Raw genomic sequence first — 25,629 nt, forward strand, 5'->3', positions numbered from 1 at the left:
TTGTTTTTGCTATTTATTTTCATTTTCAATCTGGCCTTATATAGAATTTTATAAAACATGAGTTTCGTTAAGACTACAAAAAAGTGTACTGTATATGTGCATGTAAACTTTTTCTTGACATTATTTAGATCTTGTTTATTATGTATTTTTATTAAAATTTTTATGTTGCAAGTATCCTGTCTCTTCATCTATCAGGCACATGAGGAAGTTAAATTCCTTAATCTCTTTGTAGTTAAGACTGCAGTTATAGGACAAGTTCTAGTCAATAAGTAAGTAGACAAAAAAAAGTAGGTAGAGGTGACGTGGGTTATGTTAGGACTTAAGCATTTAACAGTCACCCAAATATGGCAGCCTCTTCTCCCCTTTTTTTTTTTTTCTTTTCCTGAGACAGAGTTTTGCTCTTGTTGCCCAAGCTAGATTGCAATGGCAATAGCTTGGCTCACTGCAACCTCTGCCTTCTGGATTCAGGCAATTCTCCTGAATCCATCTACCATCACAGCCGGCTAATTTTTTGTGGTTTTAATAGAGACAGGATTTTATCATATTGGCCAGTCTGGTTTCCAACTTCTAACCTCAAGTGTTCCAGTTGCCTTGGCCTCCCAAAGGGCTAGGATTACAGGTGTGAGCCACCATGCCCTGCCGCCTCTTCTCTTCTTTTGTGACAAAAGTGAAGGAAGTCTTTGTTAAAATGTCAAGTCAAAGTATCCAACAGCCTGAACCAATGAGTCATCATATGCAGGACTATGGCTTTGAGGAGTCCTCCAGTCTGCAGGGGACTTTGAGTGAATGAAAAACAGCTTTTTGTTTTACTAAGCTACAAAGACTGGGATTCTTTGTTAACTAACTAAGTCATAATGTTATCATACAAGACAATAAAAAAGTAAAATAAAATGAAATAGATTAAACTTGAGTTAGAACTTTAGGGCAGAACGTATTTGAATTAATGAGCAAAAAGGGCAGTGTGTCAAGCCAGAGAGTACAGAGTTGCTTGGAGTTGGTGTAGCGATCAGCCTCTCAGCATCTAGAGGGCAAGAGTTTGGACTATGAAAGTTGGCAAGAGGACTGGCCTGCACAGAAGGACTTGCTTCCAGGATTCATAGCTGGTCGAATCAGTGACAGAAAAAACTGAAACTCAGCTGTAAAGCATGAGTACAGGAGAGATGCAGAGGATGAACAGGCTTCCAATCTTTACTCAGATCTAGGCATTGATTCAGTTTTCCAAGATTGCTACTCTTCAGAGAAATGCAAAACTATCCAGATTACTAATAACTATTGATTGTTGCATAGCAATTAGCAAGAGAGATTATAGGTCAACTACTCATCCAGGACAGAAGAGAATAATACATTATAAATATATCACATATTAAAATTGTGAAAAGAAGTAAATATATCAATTATTTATTCTAAAGTTCAGTGCTAATCAACTTTTCTAAAGAACTTACTGCCTTACAAAAAGCCAATCAAATCTCAGGTGACTAGGTCAGAAGGATGAGTTAGTGACACTGTGCTACTGCAGTTGTTTTATTTACCAGACTCAGTGGGGTGAAACTGTAAAACAAACTAGCAAAACAACAAAAAAGACTATTGATTAAGTCTATTTCGGTAAATTGTAATCTTCCTTATATGTGATTTGACTATGTAGAAATGTTGAGTTTGTCAAGGACACAATGAAACTGGCAGAAAAGGTCAAGTAAGACATAATCATATGGAAGGATGTCAAAAAATGGCCTTTAAAAAGAAAAAGTGGATATTGGTGCCTATGAATAAGAAAAAGATCTTTATTCCAGTAAGCTGGGCAAGAAAGATGTAACTTCAAACTTTGAAGAAAAACAGCAATAAATAAATAAATACATTTAAAAACATCATAAATTGTAAATTATAAATTTAAATTTGTTCTTCTTACCTTTAAATACAGTATCTATTGATTTTTGCCAAAAATTCTTAAAAGATGAAAGAAAAAAGAAGACAATTCCATCAAAGATTATTTATTGTTAAGTGTCAGGCTCTTTTAAAAATGCAGTAGATGGATATAAGTGTGAATAAGATTAATAAAGTCTTTGCTGTCAGGGTGATGATAAAGGGAGCACTTTCAGAGTAGGATTCTCTGCAACATGGGCATTCTGCTGCACTTTTAAGACATTCAGAAATATATACCCAGTGCTGGTTATTGTACTTTAAAGAGACTCCATTACCAATCTGTTTAGGATTGTTTTTCCCTCAGGTTTCATTCTTTTTATTCTGAGATTAGCTAGATTCTAAACCTGTAATTAGTCTTTTCTCATGTATGAAGTATCTTCTTCTGTGGTTAAGACTATTCTTTTCAATACCCATTTTAGTCTCTAGTTGGTGGTCATCAAATAAGTCCTCAGTTAAACTAAACTAGCTCAGAAGTGACAGCTCATGTTAAATAGTTCTACAATTTGGTCCAATAAAGGAAAAGTAGATATTCATCAGCTGATTTAATTGAAGATTTTTTTTTTTTTCTTTTTGATGTTATAATTCTTGTAATACATCTTATTTCAAAGGTTGGCTATTCCTATCCTGTTGATGTATACTTAGGTTTCCTAAGTTATTTTTCTCTGCTTGATATTAACAGATTTTCATTTAAGGAAATACAAAAACAGTGCATTAAAATGTAGGAGAAGTTTTAAACAATAGTCCAAAAATACTTTAAAGTATTAAGACATCAAATATTTCTGTTTTAATACAATCAAGAAGCAAAATACTTTGAAGAAAGGGAATTTTGTTTATAAAGAACTTTAATATTTGGATACATATCTTGGTCTTATAGATAAACTATCAAAGAACAAACTTTAGCACTGTTTCTTCCTTTCTATATGATTTGGAGCAAGTTATTTAATTGCTCAAACATGGTAATCTTGAAGAATTGCCTTTGTCATTACATGCAATAGCTAAATAGTTTTTTAAAGGTATTTTATGGAAATTTGGATGAAAAAAAGAAGAAAGCCATATTTAAGAAAAACAATCTTTTATATGCTATATAAATACCCAACTTCATTATCCAGAAATGTAATGCCAACAAGTGATTAGCAATATTTTGTTATATCATTGTATTATAAACTTACTAGTATGATACTTTTTATTGTTTCTGTATTGAGAAATGGCCTCTTAGGGCAAATATTTGATTTTTATAACTTGTCACCTTACAGCTCCTTTATTTTCACTTGTATAAAGAGCTAAAAGAAAGAATTATCAAAATATAGATGAGAAGCCTGTGCAGGTAAAGTATTTGAGATCATTATTCACCCAAGAAACCCCTGAATCAGCAGCAGAAACACTTTGGCATAATACCTTGCCTTTTAGCTGTGTACAGAAAATGGACTAAAAAGAGGAGATTTAATGTGCAAATCTCTTGTTTGAGTTCACCAAGCAACATGTTACATGATGTTGAACTCTCCTGCCAAGGGGAGGAATACGGAATTCTCCTTTCAAGGAGAGGAATACTTTAGATACATGAGTTAATGTTTTCAAATATAGTTGTTATTCAGAGGATAAACATAAGAAAGTGAGTTTTTAAGGAGGGCACTACCATGTTGGTTTATTCTCCATTTACTCCATTTTTACCCCAGCCCCAGGCTCCAGATATATTAAATAATGGCAAATATCCTATCAGCTTGTCTACTCTAGTCTTCCCTATGAAAAACAGCTGCTGCAATGAATTAAAACATAAGTAATTTTGATAAATAGAGCTATTAAAGTAACTCTCCTTCATCAAGAATGCCAGAACTGGTGCTACTTTTCTGGTTAATATAGGGACGGTTTTCCCAAGTGCTTCTTTTTTTCTCTCTCTCTCCACTTCTTAAGGAGCACTTTAAGGGTCACTTTGCTGTTTTGCACAATTCCCATTGATTGTGACTATGCCCATCACCCTCCTCACTATTGTTACCCTTCAGAACCCATACACTATCCACTCCCTCAGGCACTGGCTCTGGAATTTTCAAAATTCTGAATCACTTGATATAGTCAACTTTACAAAGTATTTAAAATAATATTATATCAAAGTTAATATATAATAATGTTGGTTTTGATATAAAATAATACTATGCCCATTGTAAATATTATACTGTGGATTTTTTTTTTTAGTTTAATTTTATTTTTATAAGACTCTAAAGAAGGCACTCCTTGATTAAAGAGTCATTCCAGAACCCTGGAAAGTATGTTTAAAATTTAGGCCTAGCTACGCTTTTTTTTTAATTTGAACCCTCACTTTTGTTGCCAGGGCATGAGTGCAAAGGCATGATCTTGGCTCATTAAAACCTCTGCCTCCCAGGTTCAAGTGATTCTCCTGTCTCAGCCTCCCAGTTAGCTGGGATTACAGGAGCCTGCCACCATGCCCAGCTAATTTTTTTTCTTTGTTTTTTTTTTTAGTAGACATGGAGTTTCACCATGTTGGTCAGGCTGGTCTTGAACTCCTGACTTCAGTGATTCACCTGGCTCGGCCTCCCAAAGTTCTGGGATTACAGGCAAGAGCCACCGTGTTTAGCTTAGCTGTGCATTTTTAAATGAAAATTTGTATACAAATTTCTCAGTAAAACCCTGCAGGATAAATGCACTGTGTCATGCTTCACATCTTGCTATGCTCTCTTGGTTCAGTGCTATTTGGACAAGAGCACTGTTGACTGTGATCCTGTGTCTCATGTGATTGCTTGTTTAGTTAAATCAACATACGCAAGTCCTGTCACAACATTTTGATGGTTTCGTGTAAGATTTGGAATTTAAGTTGGTGTGTATTTGTTAGATGTCAATAACACTGCCAAATAAATGATATTTTCTCCCATTGAAACTGATAAACAGTTGAAATACTAAATCTAGCATAATATGGCTGGAAAACAGAAAGACAATACTGTCTAAAATGTGTTCTACTGGTATGTCAATTGAAGAGTTTGCTTTTATAACAGAGAAAAAAATAAATAGAATTTCAGTAAAATTTCCAAAATAGTGTCACATTTCAACTCTGGCATACTCAATGGAATAGTATACAACCATTAACAAAATGATAAAATCATAATCTTGAATGAACAACTATAATGGAATGTAATTAAAGAATGACCACACTTATTTAAGAAAAAACACAACACATGTCAGAAAAATAAATCAAATAAAATCAGACCTTAAAAATTTGATTAACCTACTTAATCACTGTGGTCTACTACACTTTAAAATTGTGACCATCTACATTCACATGGCATATCTATTAGGACTATACATTGAGATAATCTCTGTCACCATGACTAATTCTTTGGTCCAGGGAAATTTTCCTGTGAAAGATAAAACTCTAAGCCAATAAATAATTTTACTGTTCCTATTAGAAATTTCCTGCAGACTAATTATCTGATACAACAGTCTCCTGACCTTAGGAAACAATTTATTTAAGAAACTACAGTTTAATATTTAAGACTAACCATAAGACCTTTGCTTTGCAATGCCCACTAATCCTACAGTATTACATCAGAGACTTTGTCCAGTCTCTAATAGTGCCTATCTTGGGAAAATCTACCATAAAATACCAAGTCCAGATACCAAAGGTTATAAATACCTACTTTGGCTCCCAACTTCTTAGACACTATTGTTTCCCTCATTCTTTCAAGCTGGTGTTCTCCTTTACTGTAGTGAGTTCAAACAAATTTAACTCTGCTATATTAGTATGCTATATGTTTAGGAGAGAGTTCAGTGGAATGTTAAAAGGCAAGCTGACTTTGACTTGACCTTGAAAGTCAAGTTGACCTTTGTAGCGATAGACAAGGATATCAACCCATTTACTCATATTTTCCAAAATGTACTTGCATACTTTCACTCGATTTTGTGTCCTTCAGTCCTAAATCTTAACTCTACATCAAAAATCAATCTCTAATGAGGTTCCTACCTATATTTGAGGGTCAGTTTGATTATTTACCTCTTACACACTTTTTCTCCTCTACATACACCTTTTAAAAATACTCATTTATTCGATATTTCCATTTCTTAATGAAACCTAACTCCATAATCACATTTTTGGATCCAAAGAATTTCATTGTCATATAATTATTATTTTTTAGTATGTCTGTGCTGGACTTTCTGCTTGAAATAAATATCTCAAATAGTTCTTAAGAAAGTGAATATTGACAAATTTGAAATATTTTTTTCAGATAACTAAACCTGTATTTTATTAAAATTAATTGCTCAATGGTTTAAGGAACTCTTTCACACATTGTATGTTTCAACCTTACCTGTATGATTATCCCTGTGGTGTATGAAGAAACAAGGTTTCTGTATTAGATAATTAATTCAATTATATGACTTAGTGATATTTTTCATATGATCAGCCTATAGCATCTTCCTGTCATTACTGAAATAAAATGTTGTACAATTTCTTCTTTATATTATTTACCTTTGTTTCTTTAACACCACATAGCCCTAAAGTTCAATCAAATCTGACTTTTTCTGGATAATTTTGTTGTAGAAAAGAGAAAGTAATTGAAAAAAAATAAATGAATGTTTCCATATAGAACTCTGCTTTGTCACGACTTTACCCTCAAAAGATAAGGATCTTCAGATAAGGATGATGTCACATGTTTCACTGACTCTCCCAAAATAAACTGCTTATTAAATCTTATGGTAGATATACACGGAATTGATCAGGCAGCTTTACTCTTATGTAACTATGACACTATGGATGACTAAAAAGAACATTCGGGAGCAGCTGTTTCACAAAGGCTTCTAATTTTACTCTTCATCTCAAAGTTATTCCTTTAAAGTTCCCTGAAGAAAGGAAAGTGATACTTACTGTACCTCTTCCATGTAGCTGCCTACTATTCACCTTATGCTTCTCATGGAGACTTTCACCCACCAATTCTTATGTTTTTTAGAGAGATTAATTAGTTCACAAAGTATTCTGGTAGGCCTGGTACATACAATGCAGACGTAAGGAAAATATTGAGGTGGAACCATTTATTCACAGTGCCTGGCCTACTATTGAAAGTTAAAAGCCAAAAAATATCACCCCAAGTTCCTGATTTTTAATAATATATGAGATTTTGTGAAAGCCAAGATTTTTATGATAGGTTCTTAATTACTTCTACACCTGTGCAGTAACATAATGTCTTTCAGACAAAAGGAAAGTCAAGGACATTTCTTAACCATTAGCAGGAAATCAAAGACACAAACCAGCTAGAACTAACTTTGTCCATTATTTTCCTACTATAATTTGCAAGGTAAACTATGTTTGCATGTAAGATATGAAGCTGAACAATATACAGAGTTGTTGGTTTTCTACTTTTCTTTAAAATTGGACCATGTGCAGTCTACTGCACCCGACAAAAAGTTGATGTTCTCTATAAGAAATTTTTCAAAAGCTTGGTAAAATCATCAGCCCTCATTTTAATAGCCAGTACAGTAAGTTTTGAAAAGAATATGACTGCTATGCTTTAATCAGTTCATATTTTGTTTTTGTTATGTTTCAAATTTAGGAAAATGTACTCTCATTTGTGTGTGATGAAATGAAAGTGAAGGATGTGCATGGTGACTCATGTCTGTAATCCCAGCACTTTGGGAGGCTGAGGCGGGTGGATTGCCTGAGGTCAGGAGTTCAAGACCAGCCTGACCAACATGGCGAAATCCTGTCTCTACTAAAAATACAAAAATTAGCTGGTCGTAGTGGCAGGCACCTGTAATCCTAACTACTTGGGAGGCTGAGATGGGAGAACTGCTTGAACCCAGGGGTGGGGGCGGAGAGCAGAAGTTGAAGTAAGCCAAGATTGCACCACTTCACTCCAGCCAGAGTAAAAGAGTGAAACTCCATGTCAAAAAAAAAAAAAAGTAAAATGAAAGCAAATGTAGACGTCATGTTGAGAATTATTCAAGAAATTATCTACTTAGTGAAGACCTGCCAGTAGATTTATAATCTAAAGTTGAAATTGCCTCCATGAACTGTATGTGTTGTGAGTTCTGGGAATGTAAAACAATCTCCATACTAATCTTCACCAAACAGAAAGATGGAAAAGCAAATGTCCTTTATCAAATGACCTGATAATTATTAAAGAGAGATACAACGATTTTGAACAACAAAAACAACTTGTGTTACAATTTATGATATGCTTTTACATGCATTATAATCCCCATAAAACCTAGTGAGGTGGATATTATTTTTATCACTGCTATTGTCCCTCAAATTAACTTAAATGATGAGAGAATATTGCTTTATATACACATAAAATACAATTCATGTCTGAGTAATTCTATTTGTCTCCATGATACAACTCTTTTCTCCAGTGCCATAACAAAATTTCTGTACATACAGACTGTATTTAAACCAGAAATACAAAAATACAATAATCGATGACTCTTAGCCTTTGCACCTAAACTAGCTTCATTCTAGATATTTAAAGATTGACACAGCACGTAGACTATAACACTATTGTGTTACAGACTTTGATCTCTGTATTCCTAGGAATTCCTATAATACCTTGGGCATCAATATTAGAGATTACACAAATTTCATGACTGGGATTCTGTTGTATCCCCTATGGATATCAGCTTTTCACTAGTGCTAGAGTCTATTCTCTATTATAACTTAATTATCTTAGTTCATTATCTCTCTTTTTTCATCCAAGGCTAGTTACTGCTTCAAACCAGATGGGCACTTCTAGCTCTTAGCACCATTGTTTTACTACCTACCTGAATACATGAATGGTCACGTCTAAGAAGTTCTTCTACCACCAGCAAACATCACATTAAGCTCTGGATATTCATATGAGTCCAGATTGTACCATCATTTACTACATATACATTTTGACTTTCACCCTTGTTACCGCACTACAGCAAGAGGACTACTGAAGGCATCCTCCCATGTCTCTCTCCTCACTGCTCTATCTTGGTCATTCAATCAATTTGGCTCATTTAATCTGTGTTTTGTTCTTAAAATAAAACATAAAACAGCACAGTATCTTTCCTGTGCATCAGCCATTTTACCTCTCTAAATTTTTGGTCTACCTAGTTATTCTTGTTATTTCCTTCTTTATTTTAGATCTCTAGCTTTATAATCAAACATTTTTGTATGACCTGGATTCTTTTTGTTTCTCAGCATCTTGTATCTCTTACTTATTGAGCTTTATCCTTCTACTTAGTATTGAGCTTATTTATTAATCCAGTCATACTGTTTATGTAAGGTCATGTAATATTGACCCAATTTATTTCTTCATTTTTATTATTGTATAAGGTAATTCTCCACTCCAGAATTCATTTCAAAAAATGCCACTAGATATACTAGCACTGTCACATTCACAGTGGAGAGAAACCTGACCCATTTCATGAAGCCCAGGTTTCCTGAGGGCTTGCTGCCCATCTGATATTAGAAGTAGCTCAGAAGCTCATGTTTTGCACTTGATTATAGTGATCTTTTGACAAACTAGAGTGGAGTCATTTGTGCTAAGTGCCATATAATCATATTGACCTTTGGGCCAATTTAAAAACAAACAAACAAACAAACAAACAAACAAACAAACAAACAGAAGATTTCAGTCAACGTGAGTCAGAAAATTAGAAAATCCCCTCTCTTTAAACTTTGAAACAGCCAATTTTGTTATTTTGTTCTTCTTTCTTCAGCTCTTTTCTGCTTATAAAGCCATGTTCTTCTGCTCAGTTCATTGGAACACTCATTCTATTGTATAATGTTATTACCTATTATAGAATTGCAAATAAAAAGCAATTAAAATCCTTAAAAACTAAACTTGTTATAATTTTGTCTTTTGACACATATTATCACAAATTTGAGTTAAAAAGTATTATGACAATCTCAGTGTATTATAGAATCTCAAGCACTATCAGGTATCCAAAAAGCCTATACTCTCATTTGTTTAGGAATTAATAGACAGAAGGCCTCATAAATTGTATCCAATCTACATAAATGCATTCTGATGCCATTTGGCCTGTACAATGTCACTCTCATTTTTCTTCCCAGTAACTTTGACATAGAATTTGAATAAGCTCTAAACTAAAGCTTCGCTGTGTTCTTATGTAACATTCTAGTATGCTCTTTAGTTCTTATTTCTTGTGATCCCTCAGTAAGAGATGAAATTTTGAGGCTATAGTATTTAAGATACTCCATAATATTAACATAGGCATTGCATGTCTTAGATTGGGATATTTATCACTCTAGAACAAACAAAGTTAACCAATATCCAGTTCACCCAGGACAAATTAATATACATAATTGAGATGCTGCAGTTGCTCAAAACTCTGTGCTTTCATACTGATTGGTGACTAGCAATTCTGAAGCAACCCCCTATCATTATACCAAAAATTGTTGCTGCAAAATGAATGTAACTTTGGTTGCCTCGATCTTGGTCAAAGTTAATAAACCCATGTAAATGTAAGAATTGCTATGAGGAATATAAAGCAACTCCATCTTTGATGCTAATCTGCCATGGTGATTTTTAATTAACCCCTATTCTAGGAGTGCTTCTAAGATTTCTATTTTATCCACTATTTCTTGCATGAGAGTAAGTACTTACTGTAAATCCTACTCTTAAATCAAAACCATCCTTGATATTATTGTACACCATAAATTTTGCCATTAAGTAATTGTCCTGCCTCTCCCTTCTGAAGCAGGTATACTCCTTACTGGGTCTAGGGGGAAATGGTAGGGGGATATGGGAATTCGTCTTATCTTGTGGTTGTCTGGGATATGGTTTCTGTTCAAAAGTTCTTAATTTGATGTTTTGTTCTGAAAAATTAGATATATCAGCCTGTTTCTTCAGCCTCTCAGCTCCTTGATCTTTGGAGGTAGATTTGCATAGACCTCACTGTAGATCATGATAGAAATAAAGGTTTCTTTTAAAATACAGAAGAAAAACCTCAGAAGAGGTTGGCATTCTTCAACAATTTGTTCTGATCTCTCTACCCTGGATCATGTGACAAATATAGAAATTCAGTTCTGGTATGAAGTGAGTCTGAATTAATTGGAATTTATTGTCCCACCAATTGCATGCCAATCAACTAATTATGAATGAGAATGCTCTTATGTCTATCATTGATTACCTGTCTGGGACAAATCTCCCAGCCCAAGAATGGTAGGACCATGTATTTGTGATTAGCATAATGATAATTATGAAGATAAAACTGGCTAGTTATAATGACTCTTCCAGAGAAATATTACCCAGATAACAAAGCTGAACTTGATGCAACTGTTGACTCCTTTCTGAAATCATGTCAATAGCCAAATGATCTTAATCTGTCTGTGAAGAATGTGTTACTATGAACATGTTGAGTCATTTTTCTGTCAACTATTTGCTAGATTATAAGTCCCAGGAAATAATTTTCTTGTTGATGATGACACTAGTTAGGAGTGCATGTTTAATATGTTCCAGTATTAGGGGAAAAGATTGGAAGTATAATTACTCAACAGGTTCTTCCTGCCTGCTCCACAGAAAACAACAGTTTATGGAGACCATGGTATTGCAGAAAAGGAAGTTTAATTAATAAGACGCTGGCCATATAGGAGAACTGGAGTCATCACTCAAATTGGTCTCCCCAAGGCTCGGAGGTTAAGAATTTTCAGGATAGTTTGGTGGGCAAGGGTTTAGGGAATGGCTGTGGCTGATTGGTTGGGGATGCCATGAGGGGTGTAGAAAATGATTCTCTTGCATTGAGTTTGCCTCTGGATGGAGGCCACGGGACAGGTTGATTTATGAGTGAGTCATGAGTCTGTTGGGTCAGTGGGTTGCCAGAACACACACATCTGATGAACATCTCCAAAGACCAATATTAGAGTCTACAATTGTGATGTTATCTGTAGGAGCAGTTGGGGAGGTCAGAAATCTTGTTGCTTCTGGTCACATGACTCCAGAGCAATAAGATATTATTGAAACCACATCTACATTTTAGCAGAATTCAGGCCCCTCCTATAATCATAATCTTAAGCTCTTTTTATGAGTTTTACAAATGTAGTTTCAACCACTGAACATAAAGAGGATTAGTTTTTGAAGAGACTGTAATGTTAGCATCTTTGCTTCAAAGTTAATTATAAATGAAATTCTTCCCATGATTTGGCCTCTGCCCAGGAATGAGAGAAGACAAGCAGCCTGTGAGGCTAGAAGCGAAACTGAGTCAGCCATGTTAGATTTCTCTTCCCGTCATAATCTTTGCAAAGGCAGCATCGGAAGGGTGAAAAATCTACGCAGACTGGACTTGAATAAAAGAATGAGTTTCATGTCTGCCAGCCTGATGAGAGGAACATAAATACACAGCTGAGTGTTACACTTATGAGGATGCAAAGAGATCTCTGCTTGTCAGTCCACTCACAGCACTCCAAGACTGACTGCCTCAGTCTCATTTAAGAGCCTACTTACTGGTAGCAGGGAGTTTTCAGAAACCCCAGCTTTGATTTCTATAAGCTCTGGGCCTGAATTTAGTCTCTAGCTATGGTGACTAAAAAAATAATACAAGTTTCAGAGTTAAATGTGCCTGCATATGACTCTCATTTCTGGTACTTTTTGCTGTGTACCTTGGTTGAATTACTTAAATCCTCTAAAATTTCTTGTTTCTAAAAATTATTTTAAATCTCAACTTATTGGATTGTTCTAACTATTAAATAATATATTTTATGTAACATACTTAGCAAAGTGCCCTTAATAAATAATGAAAGTCCATTATACTAGAAACAATAATTTTAATAGTAGTAGTAAAAGCAGTATCTACCATTATTATTATTTTTTTGAAAACATAACTCTAGTTTATTATTTATATTTTTTTGCCATTGGTAGCAGTTTCTACTGCTCATAAATCTCTGACATTTTTCTTTTCAAATGCCATGGTTAACTTGATATTCAATTATAAACATTTAAAATACATGTTCTCCTTCATTATACAAAACTTCCAAAGTAAATTGTATGCAAGAGTAGAATAAAATTTGCTATTTTCTCAAAATGCTATGTAGCAGAATATATGGATTGTTTCTTTGTTTCTATTTCTATATTCCATCCACATTATATTATTGATTTATCAATGTGCATCTATAGTGTGACACTGTTAAACCAATGCTTCATCAAAAAAGGCCAGAAGTATCATCCCTGGTTTGCCTCAAGGTTAACTTCCCTGTCAAAGCAGAGAATTGGGTTAGTTCACGGTAACAAATCAATGAAACCCACAATTTAATGATTTTATGGTTTTTAATGTTCAGTGAAGTGTTCAGGGAAATATAAAGCAATAAATAAATGTTGCTGTTTATTGCTGCTCTTTGTAACACTTTGGTTTTGCTATTATTTCCACCATGTGGAAGTGGAATTTTTCATGAATCATTTCAGAATCTTGAGGAGGTTATAATAGAAAAACAAATGAAAAAGTGGTATTCAGAAATTCAACAGCTAATCCTGTGTTTACAAATTGCCAGTTGTGTACTAGCCTCTTAACCACACTATGCTTTGATGTCTCCCTCTGCAAAGAAAACATAATAATCCTGCCTTGCTCAAGTCACAGGATTGTGGCTGTTATCAAATATGCTAATAAATAAGTGATTCATAAATAATACAGTTGTGTTAAAAAGTCAAACTCAAGCTTCCTTGCTGTTTTTAATAGACAATGAAAATACAGGTCAACATACTGTGACCTCTTCTTTCTACTTGACTTACTTAATTCCCATTTTCTCCACTTGCTAATTATATAGGGGCAAGGGAAGTATTGGGAAGAGAAGGGCATGATCCCTTCAGATGATAAGGAAGGGAGGAAAGGAAGAGTGTGGTCCCTGGCTAGGGCTCCACCTCCCAGCCTGCACCCACAGACCTAAGTGAGGAGATGCATTTTTGTTTTCCTGCCCAAATGTTCCATTTCCCAAGACCACCCTGGCCTGCCACACCTTCATTCTGTGCCTCTAACAACCCCAAGACCATAGGAGGCACACACAGGTAGCTGTACATTGAGAGGAAGCCACTGACAGGCACCTGCATGCCAGTAGGCCAATGAGGTGGAGTTTGGCTGGGGCAGTCAGAAAAGAGCACAGGCCTCTGAACACCAGAGTCCAGGAGAAAACCTTCCCACTTTATCCTTCTTCTGGCTTCCCCACTTGCTGAGAGCTACCTCCACTCAGTAAAACTTTGCACTTATACTCCAAGTTCACCTGTGATCTGACTCTTCTAGTACACAAGGCAAGAACCCAGGAAACAGAATGCCCTCTTCTAACTGAGCTAGTTAACACAAGCTGCCTGTCGTACAACCTGCGAGGGGGACAAGGGAGGTTTTCCCATTTCAACAACATATGCCACTTTAAGCAGATGTTCAACTGAAAAATGAGATGTCATTCTCTCTTTTGCAAGCATTCTTGCTATCTAAGAGAAATATACAAGTGATGCCTACAAGCAATGGGAAAGTGTATGATCCAATGCTGTTTTGTAAAGGTTGGTTACAGAAGGGTTGTGCATTATGATGACTATTTATTTGTAATATGAGTGGGTGTGGGTGTGCATATGTGCATTCATACACATACAATGAAATAATCTGTACCAATATCAGAGAAGTATTTATGACTTATGGGCAATCTATCTGTAATGTGTACAAAGAAATATGAATATATGCATGCTGTTTTGTTTTTCCAAGTTTATTTCAATTACTATTCATTATCTTAGTAATTAAAACAGTTACAGGGGCTTGACATACCGTAAACATCATAAGAATCATGTGAAAGTTAAGACCCTTTGGAAATGTGTATTAAACTACTTTACTTTTTTCTTTACTTCAACACTCAACATGCCCTCTCTATGCAAGCCAAATTAATGATTTGCTGTCTTAAGGCTGCATCATGTAATTTCTTTCTCCCACACTATTTCTACTTTTTTCTCCTATAAAATTATTGGGATAAGGAATCTTGCATTTTATACTCTCTCACTTTTAGTGTTTATAGTAGCATATATTCATAGCAGGCACTCAAATATTCTTTGATTTTTCCTGGTCCAACTGATTAGTTCTTGAACATAATTATCCTCACTGGATTTAAATAAATATACTTCTAGCTTCTACTTAACCACTTTTTCTGACCCCTGAAACAAGTGCAAAAACAAAACAATAGAAAATTTCCCACCATTTGCCACTTTTATTTCTATCTCAGTGATCAAAGGGGTTTGTTTTTTAAAGACAATGACCTTAAATTATTTTCCTCCATTTACTGCCTTAGAGGATCTAAAATAATGAATCGAAATAAAAGGTACAAGTTTGGTGAGACCCATCACATAAAATAGAAAATCAAAACTAATGAAAAGAGGAAAATAATGTTAATCGTCAACACCAGTGATTTACAAACTGTTGGTTTATAACAGTTTTAAAAATAGACGTTTTAACAAATAGACATTCTTTGCTTTAAACAAGATCTTTCTTGAAAAACCAACATCTTTAATAGGTTATTTGGAGCCTTCCTAATCCGAGTGAAGCAAGGTAAGATCCAAAAGTACTAAAAAATATACACTTCTGGAACTCCATGTTTGGAACCACTTCCATGAACACTCCCTTCATGGAAGCCTGTTTTCCCCTCCTAAACTCCATCTCTATTCCCTTCCACTCAGTGTGGAAGCTGCTTTCCTCTCCTGGATTGCATCTTTCTGGATTCTCTCACTCAGTGTGAGAGTTAGCTGTTTCTTTCTCTCTCCTTCTCCTGTTTCTCTAAATAAATCACTTTCTACAGACTTTTGAGTAGGGCATTTACTGCACACTGCACCATGGTCCCCTCTCTCATTTGTGAGAGGGCAGGAGGCCAAGAATCTGGAGAAACATCCTCTCAGGGGAGCTAAGGGCACCCTGAACTCTTGAACCCCAATATTACATTTTGGCAAGCCAGCCAGGAGAGGGGTACACCAGAAGAGGGGTACAGCCAGGAAAGGGGTGCAACCAGAGAAGATGACCATAATTGTGAGTAAAACCAGCCCTATTCTGTCCTGTCTCTTCAAGAACACCGGAAGCGGCTGCAACCAGGCAGGGCTGGGGAACCTGAGTGGAGGTGCCTCAGAGGCACGACCCAGCCCCTCTCAAGCACGGCCCAGCCAGAATTAAAAGCACGGTTTTTTACCTTCAAGCTCTGTCTCTACTTTCTGTCTTCTGACCTTTGGATATTATCTCTAGGACCAAAACCTGAGGGAGCCTGTGAGGCAGAGTGGGCAAGCACTGCCCCCCGCCCCACCTTTTGCTCTTTGCTGGTGGGAACAGCCCAGCCCCAGGGGCAGAAGCCAGCTTGCAGCGCTGGGCTGGAGAAAACAGCGGGGAGGGGCAAGGTACAGCTGGAGCCTGAGGGGGACCGCGGAGGGTGGCAGCCTGGCACATGGCTCTGGCAGGCCCCTCCGGCATTCCCCAGTCCCAGGAAGCAGGGTAAAAAGGCTCCCCAGTGCGTTTACCTGCTGGCCATGGGTCCCTGTGCGGGCAGTAGCTTGGGAAGTGGCCCAGGAGTGCAAGTGGTTCTGGCGGGGGTCAATATGGCAACGAGAGGGCAGGGGAACTAACGGCAGCCCAGCAACGGCTGTGAACAGGGCTTTTAAACTGACATGGCAAGCTGCTTTTTTCCTCAGCTGGTGCGGCTCTGAGGGAAAGGAAGCGGCCAAAGCTGCTGCTAGCCATCAGCCCTGCTCGGCTTTTAGGCAGGCCATGTCACCTCAGGGTGCAGCATTCTCATTCAAAATACGGCTTAAGGAAACTTTCTGCCATCCCTTGATGTAAGTGGTCTGTTTGCACACTTAGTAAAGGTGTAGGGCCTGTAATTGCAAGGTTGCTGGTTCAACTCCCTGGTGGAGTTAGTCTTGGGTTGGTGAAGCCTTTTGGGGAAAGTCAGAAGCTGAAGGCTATGGGACTTTGTGATTACTGTATTATTTGTCATGCTTAGGATTGGCTCTCTCTCTGGCAGAAATTTTCCATCTAGAAGATCTTAGTTAAATCGGTTCCAGGCCCAAATAGTCAATGGCAGGACTCACAACCTTAAGAGCATTTTCCTACAAAGGAAAATGGGTTGGGGAGAGGAGGCCCCGTCCTGAGGGTATTGTTCCAGCCTCAGCCACGTGGCCTGCCTTCTTTGAACTGTGTGCTCTAACGGCCCCTCCCTAGAAGTTTACCCTTCTGGGGCAGTTTTATAGATTGGCCTGTGTAAATTGGACTTCTGATGGGAAATATTGGTACCCATCTCCTGAGCCTCAATGGCCTCATCGGGGCTTATTGGTATGTGAATATCCAAACCAATAGCTCCTCTTGTTCTATGTGTCTGTGCTATTTGCTGGAGGTCCAGCAGGCAGTGAGAGTGGTCCTATAAAGCTGGTAGGTCGTGACTCAAATTTAGTACATAGAAGGCCCTCTGATAAGATGAATCATGCATCTTGGGCACATGAAATATCGGGGTACTGACTGAAAGACGTTTCATTTTAGTACCCATTTTACCTGGGGGACACCTTGGGTCAAAGCAGCTGTAATTTCTTTAACCGGGGATGTGGGCATCCCTTGTGTTTAATTTCAGGTGGGTGCTTCTATTCCCAAGCTCAAGTCACCATTAAAGTGTATGATGGAAAATTGGGACCAATTTGACACACAGTATTTAAGGAAGAAGCAGCTCATTTTTCTCTGCCAAATAGCGTGGCCAAATTACCCTCTGCCACATGGAAAACCTAACCCCCAAAGGGAAAGGAAGAAAACCCGACAGTTTTCCTTGAGTGATTGTGGAAGGCTGAAGGCAGTACATCCCCTGTCACCAGACTCCATAGAGGGTCAGTTAATGCTAAAAGACAAGTTTATTACTTATTCAGCAGCGGATATAGGAGGAAGCTCCAGAAGCTGGCTTTGGGACCAGAGCAGAGCCTAGAATCATTACTGAACCAGGAAACCTTGGTATTTTATACTAGAGACCAGGAGGACCAGGCTGAAAGAAATACGAGAGATCAGGCTTAGTCATGGCTTTCAGGCAAGCAGACCCCAGGGGCTCAAATGAGGGAAAGGCTTGGGTTAGCCACCAGTCTGGCAGAATTTGTTACCACCAGTGCGGTCTGAAGGGACATTTTATAAGAAATTGTCCCCAGAGGAATGGACCACCATCTCGTCCATGCCCACTGTGCCAAGGAAATCACTGGAAAGCACACTGTCCCAGGGGACAAAGGTTCTCAGGGCCTGAGGTCTGACCAGATGATCTTAAAAAATGAAAAATGGCCGGGCGCGGTGGCTCAAGCCTCTAATCCCAGCACTTTGGGAGGCTGAGGTGGGCAGATCACAAGGTCAAGAGATCGAGACCATCCTGGCCAACATGGTGAAACCCCGTCTCTACTAAAAATACAAAAATTAGCTGGGCATGGTGGTGTGCACCTGTAGTCCCAGCTACTTGGGAGGCCGAGGCAGGAGAATTGCTTGAACCTGGGAAGTGGAGGTGGCAGTGAACCGAGATTGTGCCACTGCACTCCAGCCTAGTGCCTGGCAACAGAATGAGACTCTGTCAAAAAAAAAAAAAAAAAAAAAAAAGAAAAGAAAAATGTCTAACTCTCAAGAGTTAGGTTAGTATAGGTTAAGAAAGAATTTTATGAGGAGGGGTCAGTTTTATATGTAATGCTGGAAGTTTGTTTATTCATAGATCTTGATAGCCAAAAGTCTATAAATACATTTCTTTTTATATTTGGTGAGAGCAAAATTAATGTTGTGATATGGGAGGGAGAAATAGTGAAAAAGAAATTCATATGAAATAATAAAGAGGTTTAGCTTTATTCTGCATTATTTGCAGAATAAAGTGATGGGCAGATAATAAAAAGGTGGTGAACAGGAGATGAACATTTGAGATAATATTCCTGGCATAGGTATGAAGGGCTGAATGAACAAAAGCCAGTGGAGACTAGAAGATTACCTAGGAACTTATTATGAAAATCTAGAGAAGAGACAATGAAAACCTGAGTCAAGTCTGAAATAGTGAAAAAAATATTCAGATACAAATCTGTATAAATCAGTGAGTGACTATTGATTGAAGATAAGAAGTGGCTGAGGAAAGAATTACATGACATTTCAAAATGTTTTATATAAGAAGACAAAATGAATGTTGCAACCATTGCTAGCATTTAAACAACTCAGGAAAACAAGGAGAAGAAAGATTTGGGTTCACAGATATGTGTTCAGGTTTGTTATTATTGTGATAGATACAGCCAAAAGAACATTTATCTCAGCACTTTGCTTTATTCATTTCTCTTTTACATAACTTTGTTTCTATATTTGTCTCAGCATGAAAGAGTAGCATAGGCATATAGGTTCATATTCCAAAGCTAGACTGCCTGATTTTATAACCTGGCTCAAAAATTATAGCCTGTATGAATTGGGCATGTTATGCCTCTAGTCTGCTTCAGTTTAAAATCTGTAAAAGGGATCTAAAAATAAAATTGGCAATGCCTGTTTCATGGAGTTGTAGGGAGAAATACATTACTAATATGTGTAAAAAGCTTATATAATTGTGAATTATTATTATACATTTGCTTGATATTTTCTCAATACATTCCACTGAAATATTTTTGTTTACATAACTCACAGTGTTTTAAGCACAAATTAATTATTGTTGCCCATCCCTTCCCCTGAAAAATAACCAGTATTGTCTGCCCCTTTACTATTTGCCCAGTATTATACCTGGTATTATATACATCCCATAAAATATGTATTTGCCACATGTATGCAGCAGCCTATATAATTGATAGGAGCCATGGAGGTGAAAAAGAATGTTAAGTATTAAGAATAAACTGAATCAATTACACTTGGGGAGATGGAACCTAGAATTATCTGTATTAGAGTGAAGTTTGAAGACCTCAAATTCAGGGTCTTGTAAGTACAAAAATAATTTTGAATTTCAAAAAGAGGGCAAAGACAAAGAACCTTATGTGAACGGAGTTCTAAATGTAGAGCATTGCATAAATAGGGAAAGAAATGGGAATCAGTATTGGGATAACAGCGATAAACCTATGGACTCTGAACTAGAGATGGAAAGTGAAGAAAAAGCAAATAGAAACCAAATCAGAAGAGTTCAATTGTCAGCAAATGGCAAACTGAGTATTCTGGGAGTAAATCCCTGCTGCTAAATACACAGAAATGCTAGATAATATATTTTTAAGAAATGGTTATAATAAATGGATAGTGAAGTGAAATGACAAAATAAGATAACTTTCCAGGGTGGGTTGGTGGGAGGAAGAATAAATATGAAGAGTAAAACACAAAACTGAGGGATAAACCTGAAGGTCTTTGCCAATATCAGAAACAGAAACTTGGTGTTTAACTACCACTCCTGGAAAGTTAATAATTCCTTGAGCTCCTCAAAAATAGAAAGCTAGAACTGAAAACTCCACCTGAAGACTGAAAATTTTTCTTTCTATAAAAGAATAAGGTAGGAAAAAAAATAATTCTAATTGACAACCAAAATGGTTTCTTTTTATCTTAAATTTAAGTGAAAAACCATATTGAAAAGTAGCCTCTGGAATTCAAAATACAGCTCTGCACTCATCTGCATTTAGTATTTCAGTGTATAACACTTGCATGAATAGAAAAATTCCAAGTCCATGCATGAATTTAAAATCTGTTGAACTTGGTAGTCTGTGGAGGATGATGTAAATCTGACATGGAGAAAGTAACCATAAAACAAATCCCTTGAGATGCCTGATTAACTTTAAAAAATATAAGTTCAAGCACAAATATATGTATGTGTGTATGTATTTACATGTAAATATATACAAACTTGCCCCCATAATTGACACTTGGAATAAATAAATGATCTTTAGACTTATCTTCTCAGAAGCTACATATATTTAAATAGTAAGTAAGTATGGTTACTATATTTGAAGAAAATACACAGCATTGATTATAGGTCTAAGAAACAAGAAACCATTAAAAATGACAAAACCTATTACAAAGAAAATTACAGCAGTTTTTCTAGAAAGGAAAAATGAAATCAGTGAATTAAAAACACCTCAATTAACAAAATGGAAGCAAATTAATAACAAGTTACAAATTAGAAAATAAATAACACAAAATACACAAAAACATGCAAAATTTAAGAGATAATGGTAATGATTATGAATATACTGGAAAAAATATAAGGCACCAAACTTTAGATTCAAGAAGTCTAGTGAATCTCCACAAATAAAAATAAGCAGAAATTTCTACCTAGGAGTTTCTTTTCAGGACTCTTTCCTGAAAGTCTTAGGAAAATCTAGAAAGGTGGAAGAAAAGCAGATGACTGTCAGATTAGCATTAAGATGATATAGTAACAGCAAAAATATTTCTCTAAACACAGTGGGAAAATAACTTCAAAGTTATGAAATTACCATGTACTATTACTGATATGTTCTATAATTTCATAACAGGAATTTAGAACTACCAGCAGACATTCAATTTAAAAAAATATATAACTTTTTCCAGGAAGAAAATAAATAATCCTATAAAAAATTCTGAAATACAAGAAGGAAGAGTCTACATAATGTAAAAGAAGCTAGGCGCTGTGGCTCACACCTGTAATCCCAGCACTTTGGGAGGCTGAGGTGGGTGGATCACCTGAGGTTGGGAGTTTGAGACCAGCCTGACAAACATGGAGAAACCCCATCTCTACTAAAAATGCCGAATTAGCTGGGCATGGTGGCATATGCCTATAATCCCAGGTAATCCCAGTTAATCGGGAGGCTGAGGTAAAAGAATGGCTTGAACCTGGGAGGTGGAGGTTGCAGTAAGCTGAGATCGTGTCATTGTACTTCAGCCTGGGCAACAAAAGCAAGACTCCAACTCAAAAAAAAAATGTGTTAAAGATTAGCACCAGCATATGCTTATCTATGAATGATCAAAACACATTAAACAAAACAAAAAAGACTAAATGTAAGCAGAGACCAATAGTAGCATAAAATTCATCAGTGGAAAAGTGGGATGCTAAGCATCCTAAAGTCTTTGAATTGTCTTCAAGTTGAATAACAACAACGGGTACATTTAGATTTTTAAGTGGTATCTTAAACTTTAAGGGTAAAAATAAAAGGATAAAGTAAAACAGAGAAATAATAGTCACTACAGATGAGAGATAGAAAAGAAAAAGGTAAAACTACCCCCCAAAAAAAAAGCCTATAACAAAAAAGAAGAAAGTATTCAAAATGAAGATCAACAAAATAAGTTGATAGATTTTAATCCAAATATATGATAGCAAATTGGGTCTAGAAGATGTTCTTAATCTGATTATGTATATTTAAAAAGAAAAAATAAATATCTAGAGGAGTAAGACAAAACTATTTCCTTTACAATAAAATACAATTCAGATGTCTTCTATTACTGATTCAATTTATGGTGCTGATGGTTTAAAGCAGCAGAAAAAAATACATGTTTTATTCACATATCTCTAAGGAGATTTAATTTGCCAGCAAAAGAAAAAAAAAAGGTAATCTAAATACAAATCATTCAAAGTAATAAGAAATAATAGCAACAGTATTTAGTATAAAGATAAGCATATCTTTGGATTAAGCATATGATAAAATGAGTAAGTATAGAGATAAAATAGTGAATCTTATAAATCTACAGTTGAGCTTAAAATACTATTTCTAAAATAATACCAATTAAATAGTCAGAAAAGAAGATACCTAGGAATAAATCTTACAAAAGATATTCATAGCTTTTATGGGGAAAATAAAATGAAGTTACTGAAACATTTAAATAAAACCAAAATAAATGGTGCAATACATTATGATTACATATATAAGAAGAAAGCATGGAAATGATATAAATTTCTCATATTAATCCATCATTTAAAATATTAAGGAGAGTAAATATAAATTTGCAAACCTAATAAGCTTACTCTAAATATTACACAGAAGAACACAAAGTCCAAGAAGGACAAAAATAATTTGAAAAAAAACAGAGCTGGTGAATTCATCTTACCGGATATCAGCTAGAGAAATCAATAAAGTGAGGTGTTGGTGCAGTGATAAACAAATAATTTGCATGTAGTACAGACACACAGAGCCCATGAATATGTGAATATTGGTACATACCATTTGTGTAGTTCAACACACTGAAGGAAAGAATGAGCTTTAAGAAAATGGTTCTGGTGCAGTTGTTTTGAAACAAGCCACTTGGGAAAACCAGTTGGTTTGGATTAAACCACTGCATTCAAAAGCTGCCTTTTGTAAGAAAAAAATTATATAAGCATTTATCTTTATAACAAGAAAATGACGGAAATGTTTTAATTAGGAAAGAAACAGCTAAACCATAAAATGAATAGCGATACTTCATACTTCAAAGCATAGAAAAGGTAAACAAACAAACACCTATAAACCAATAGAACAGAGAAGAGGGAATCCAGAAATAAATCCACCAACTTATAGTCAATTTATTTTTGACAAATTCATCAAACATGCATTGGAAAAGCACACTCTCTTCATTAAATGGTTCTGGAAAAACTAGATATTCATATGCAGAATGAAAATGGATCCTATCTCTTCCATATACAAAAATCAACTCAAAATGGACTAAAACCTTAAATGTAAGACCCCAAACTATAAAACTACTAGAAGAAAACATAAGATAAATGCTTCATGACATTGGCCTTGGCAAAGTTTTTTTTTTTTTTGGTTAAGACTTCGAAAGCATAGGCAACAAATGCAAACATAGATAAATAGGATTATATGAAACTAAAAGGCATTTGCACAACAAAGGAAACAATCAATGTGAAGAGTGAAGAGACAACCTGTAAATTTAATGAAAATATTTGCAAACTATTCATCTGACAAGGGATTAATATCCATGATATAAAAGTAACACAATAACTCAACAGCAAAAACAAACAAACAAATAATACAATTAAAAAGAAGCAAAGGATCAAGCATTATATTCACCTGAATTTAGAGGGCATCTTTGTTCATTTCTGTCCCTGGTAACTGCACTTCTGTAGTAGCAAAAACCTGCCACTATGTCTGGAAGTTAGAAATCCAGCTGGGCACTCAAAGAATAATTTAAACCCTAAGTCTATGAAAGACTTATCAATGTGGCAGATGATAGTAACCAAAACAACCAATCAGTTGTTTTATTTCTCTTCTTTCAGACTCTAATGGACTATCTTTTCTTTATTATTATTATTATTAAATTATACTTTAGGTTCTGGGGTACATGTGCAGATCATGCAGGATTGTTGCATAGGTACATACATGGCAAGGTGGTTTGATGCCTTCATACCTCCATCACCTATATCTGGTATTTCCCCCCACGTTATCCTTCCCCATCATCCCCACCCACAGCTGTTCCTCCCCTAGCTCCCCCCAACCGATTGCAGTGTGTGATGCTCCCCTCCCTGTGTCCACATGTTCTGATTGTTCAACACCTGCCTATGAGTGAGAACATATGGTCTTTGGTTTTCTGTTCTTGTGTCAGTTTGCTGAGAATGATGGCTTCCAGATTCATCCATGTCCCTATGAAGGACATGAACTCATGGTTTTTTATGGATGCATACTATTCCATGGTATATATGTGCCACATTTTTTTTATCCAGTCTATTGTTGATGGATATTTGAGTTGGTTCCAGGTCTTTGCTATTGTAAACAGTGCTGCAATGAACATACCTGTGCATGTGTCTTTATAATAGAACTATTTATAATTCTTTGGGTATATGCCCAGTAATGGGATTGCTGGGTCAAACTGTATTTCTATTTTCTAGGTCCTTTAGGAATTGCCACAGTCTTCCCCATTGGTTGCACTAATTTACACTCCCACCAACAGTGTAGAAGTGTTTCTATTTCTCCACATCCTCTCCAGCATCTGTTGTCGCCTGATTTTTTAATGATCACCATTCTAACTGGTATGAGATGGTATCTCAATGTGGTTTTGATTTGCATTTTTCTAATAACCAGTGATGATGAGCATTTTTTCATGTGTTTCTTGGCCTCATAGACATCTTCTTTTAAACTATCTTTTCTATCCCATTCAGATGTTTGTTGTTGCTTTAAGAAATAAAGTTTCTGATTAGTCTTTTTTTTCAAAAGGGTAAAGAATCAGAATAGACATTTTTTGAAAGAAGACACACAAATGGCCAGCAGGTACATGAAAAACTGTTCAAAATCACTAACCATCAGATAAATGCAAATGAAAAATGCATTGAGGTATCATCTCATATCAGTTAGAATGGCTAATATGAAAAAGATAAAAGTAACAAATGCTGCCTAGAATGTAGAGAAAAGGGAACTTTTATGCACTGTTGGTGGAGCACAGCCATTATGGAAAACTTAACAAAGATTCCTTAAAAAACTAAAAATAGAACTACTCCATGATTGAGCAGTGCCACTAGATGTCTATTTAAAGAAAAGGAAGTTAGTATATTGAAAGGTATCTGCACCCCTATGTTTATTGCAGCACTATTCACAGTAGCTAAATATGGAATCAACCTTTATCCATCAACAGATGAACAGATAAAGAAAATGCGATATGCATACACAATGGAATATTAGCCATAAAAAGGATGAATTCCTGCCAAACTCAACAAGTTCTGTCGTTCTATAGCATTGTAATTTGATATTAGTTAGCAAGAACTTGTATTATTTTTTCAAACAGCTAGAAGGGAGGATTTTGAATGTTCCCAATACAAAGAAATGATAAATGTTTGATCTGCTGATACGCTAAATATTCTGATTTGATCAGTATGCATTGTATACA

General features: G+C 35.9%; 1 long non-coding RNA gene across 1 annotated transcript in view; it reads left to right on the plus strand.

Annotated features, from left to right (window-relative positions):
- The first annotated feature begins 16,490 nt into the window (after positions 1-16,490).
- LOC118147469 (uncharacterized) overlaps positions 16,491-25,629 on the plus strand; it is a 55,783-nt gene continuing 46,644 nt past the window's right edge. The window contains exon 1 of the long non-coding RNA XR_004733898.3: positions 16,491-16,679. This is a non-coding gene — a long non-coding RNA (uncharacterized LOC118147469). The remainder of the gene's footprint in view (positions 16,680-25,629) is intronic.

The sequence above is a fragment of the Callithrix jacchus genome, chromosome 14, assembly GCF_049354715.1.
Source record: "Callithrix jacchus isolate 240 chromosome 14, calJac240_pri, whole genome shotgun sequence".
In the NCBI taxonomy this organism is placed as follows: domain Eukaryota; kingdom Metazoa; phylum Chordata; class Mammalia; order Primates; family Cebidae; genus Callithrix; species Callithrix jacchus.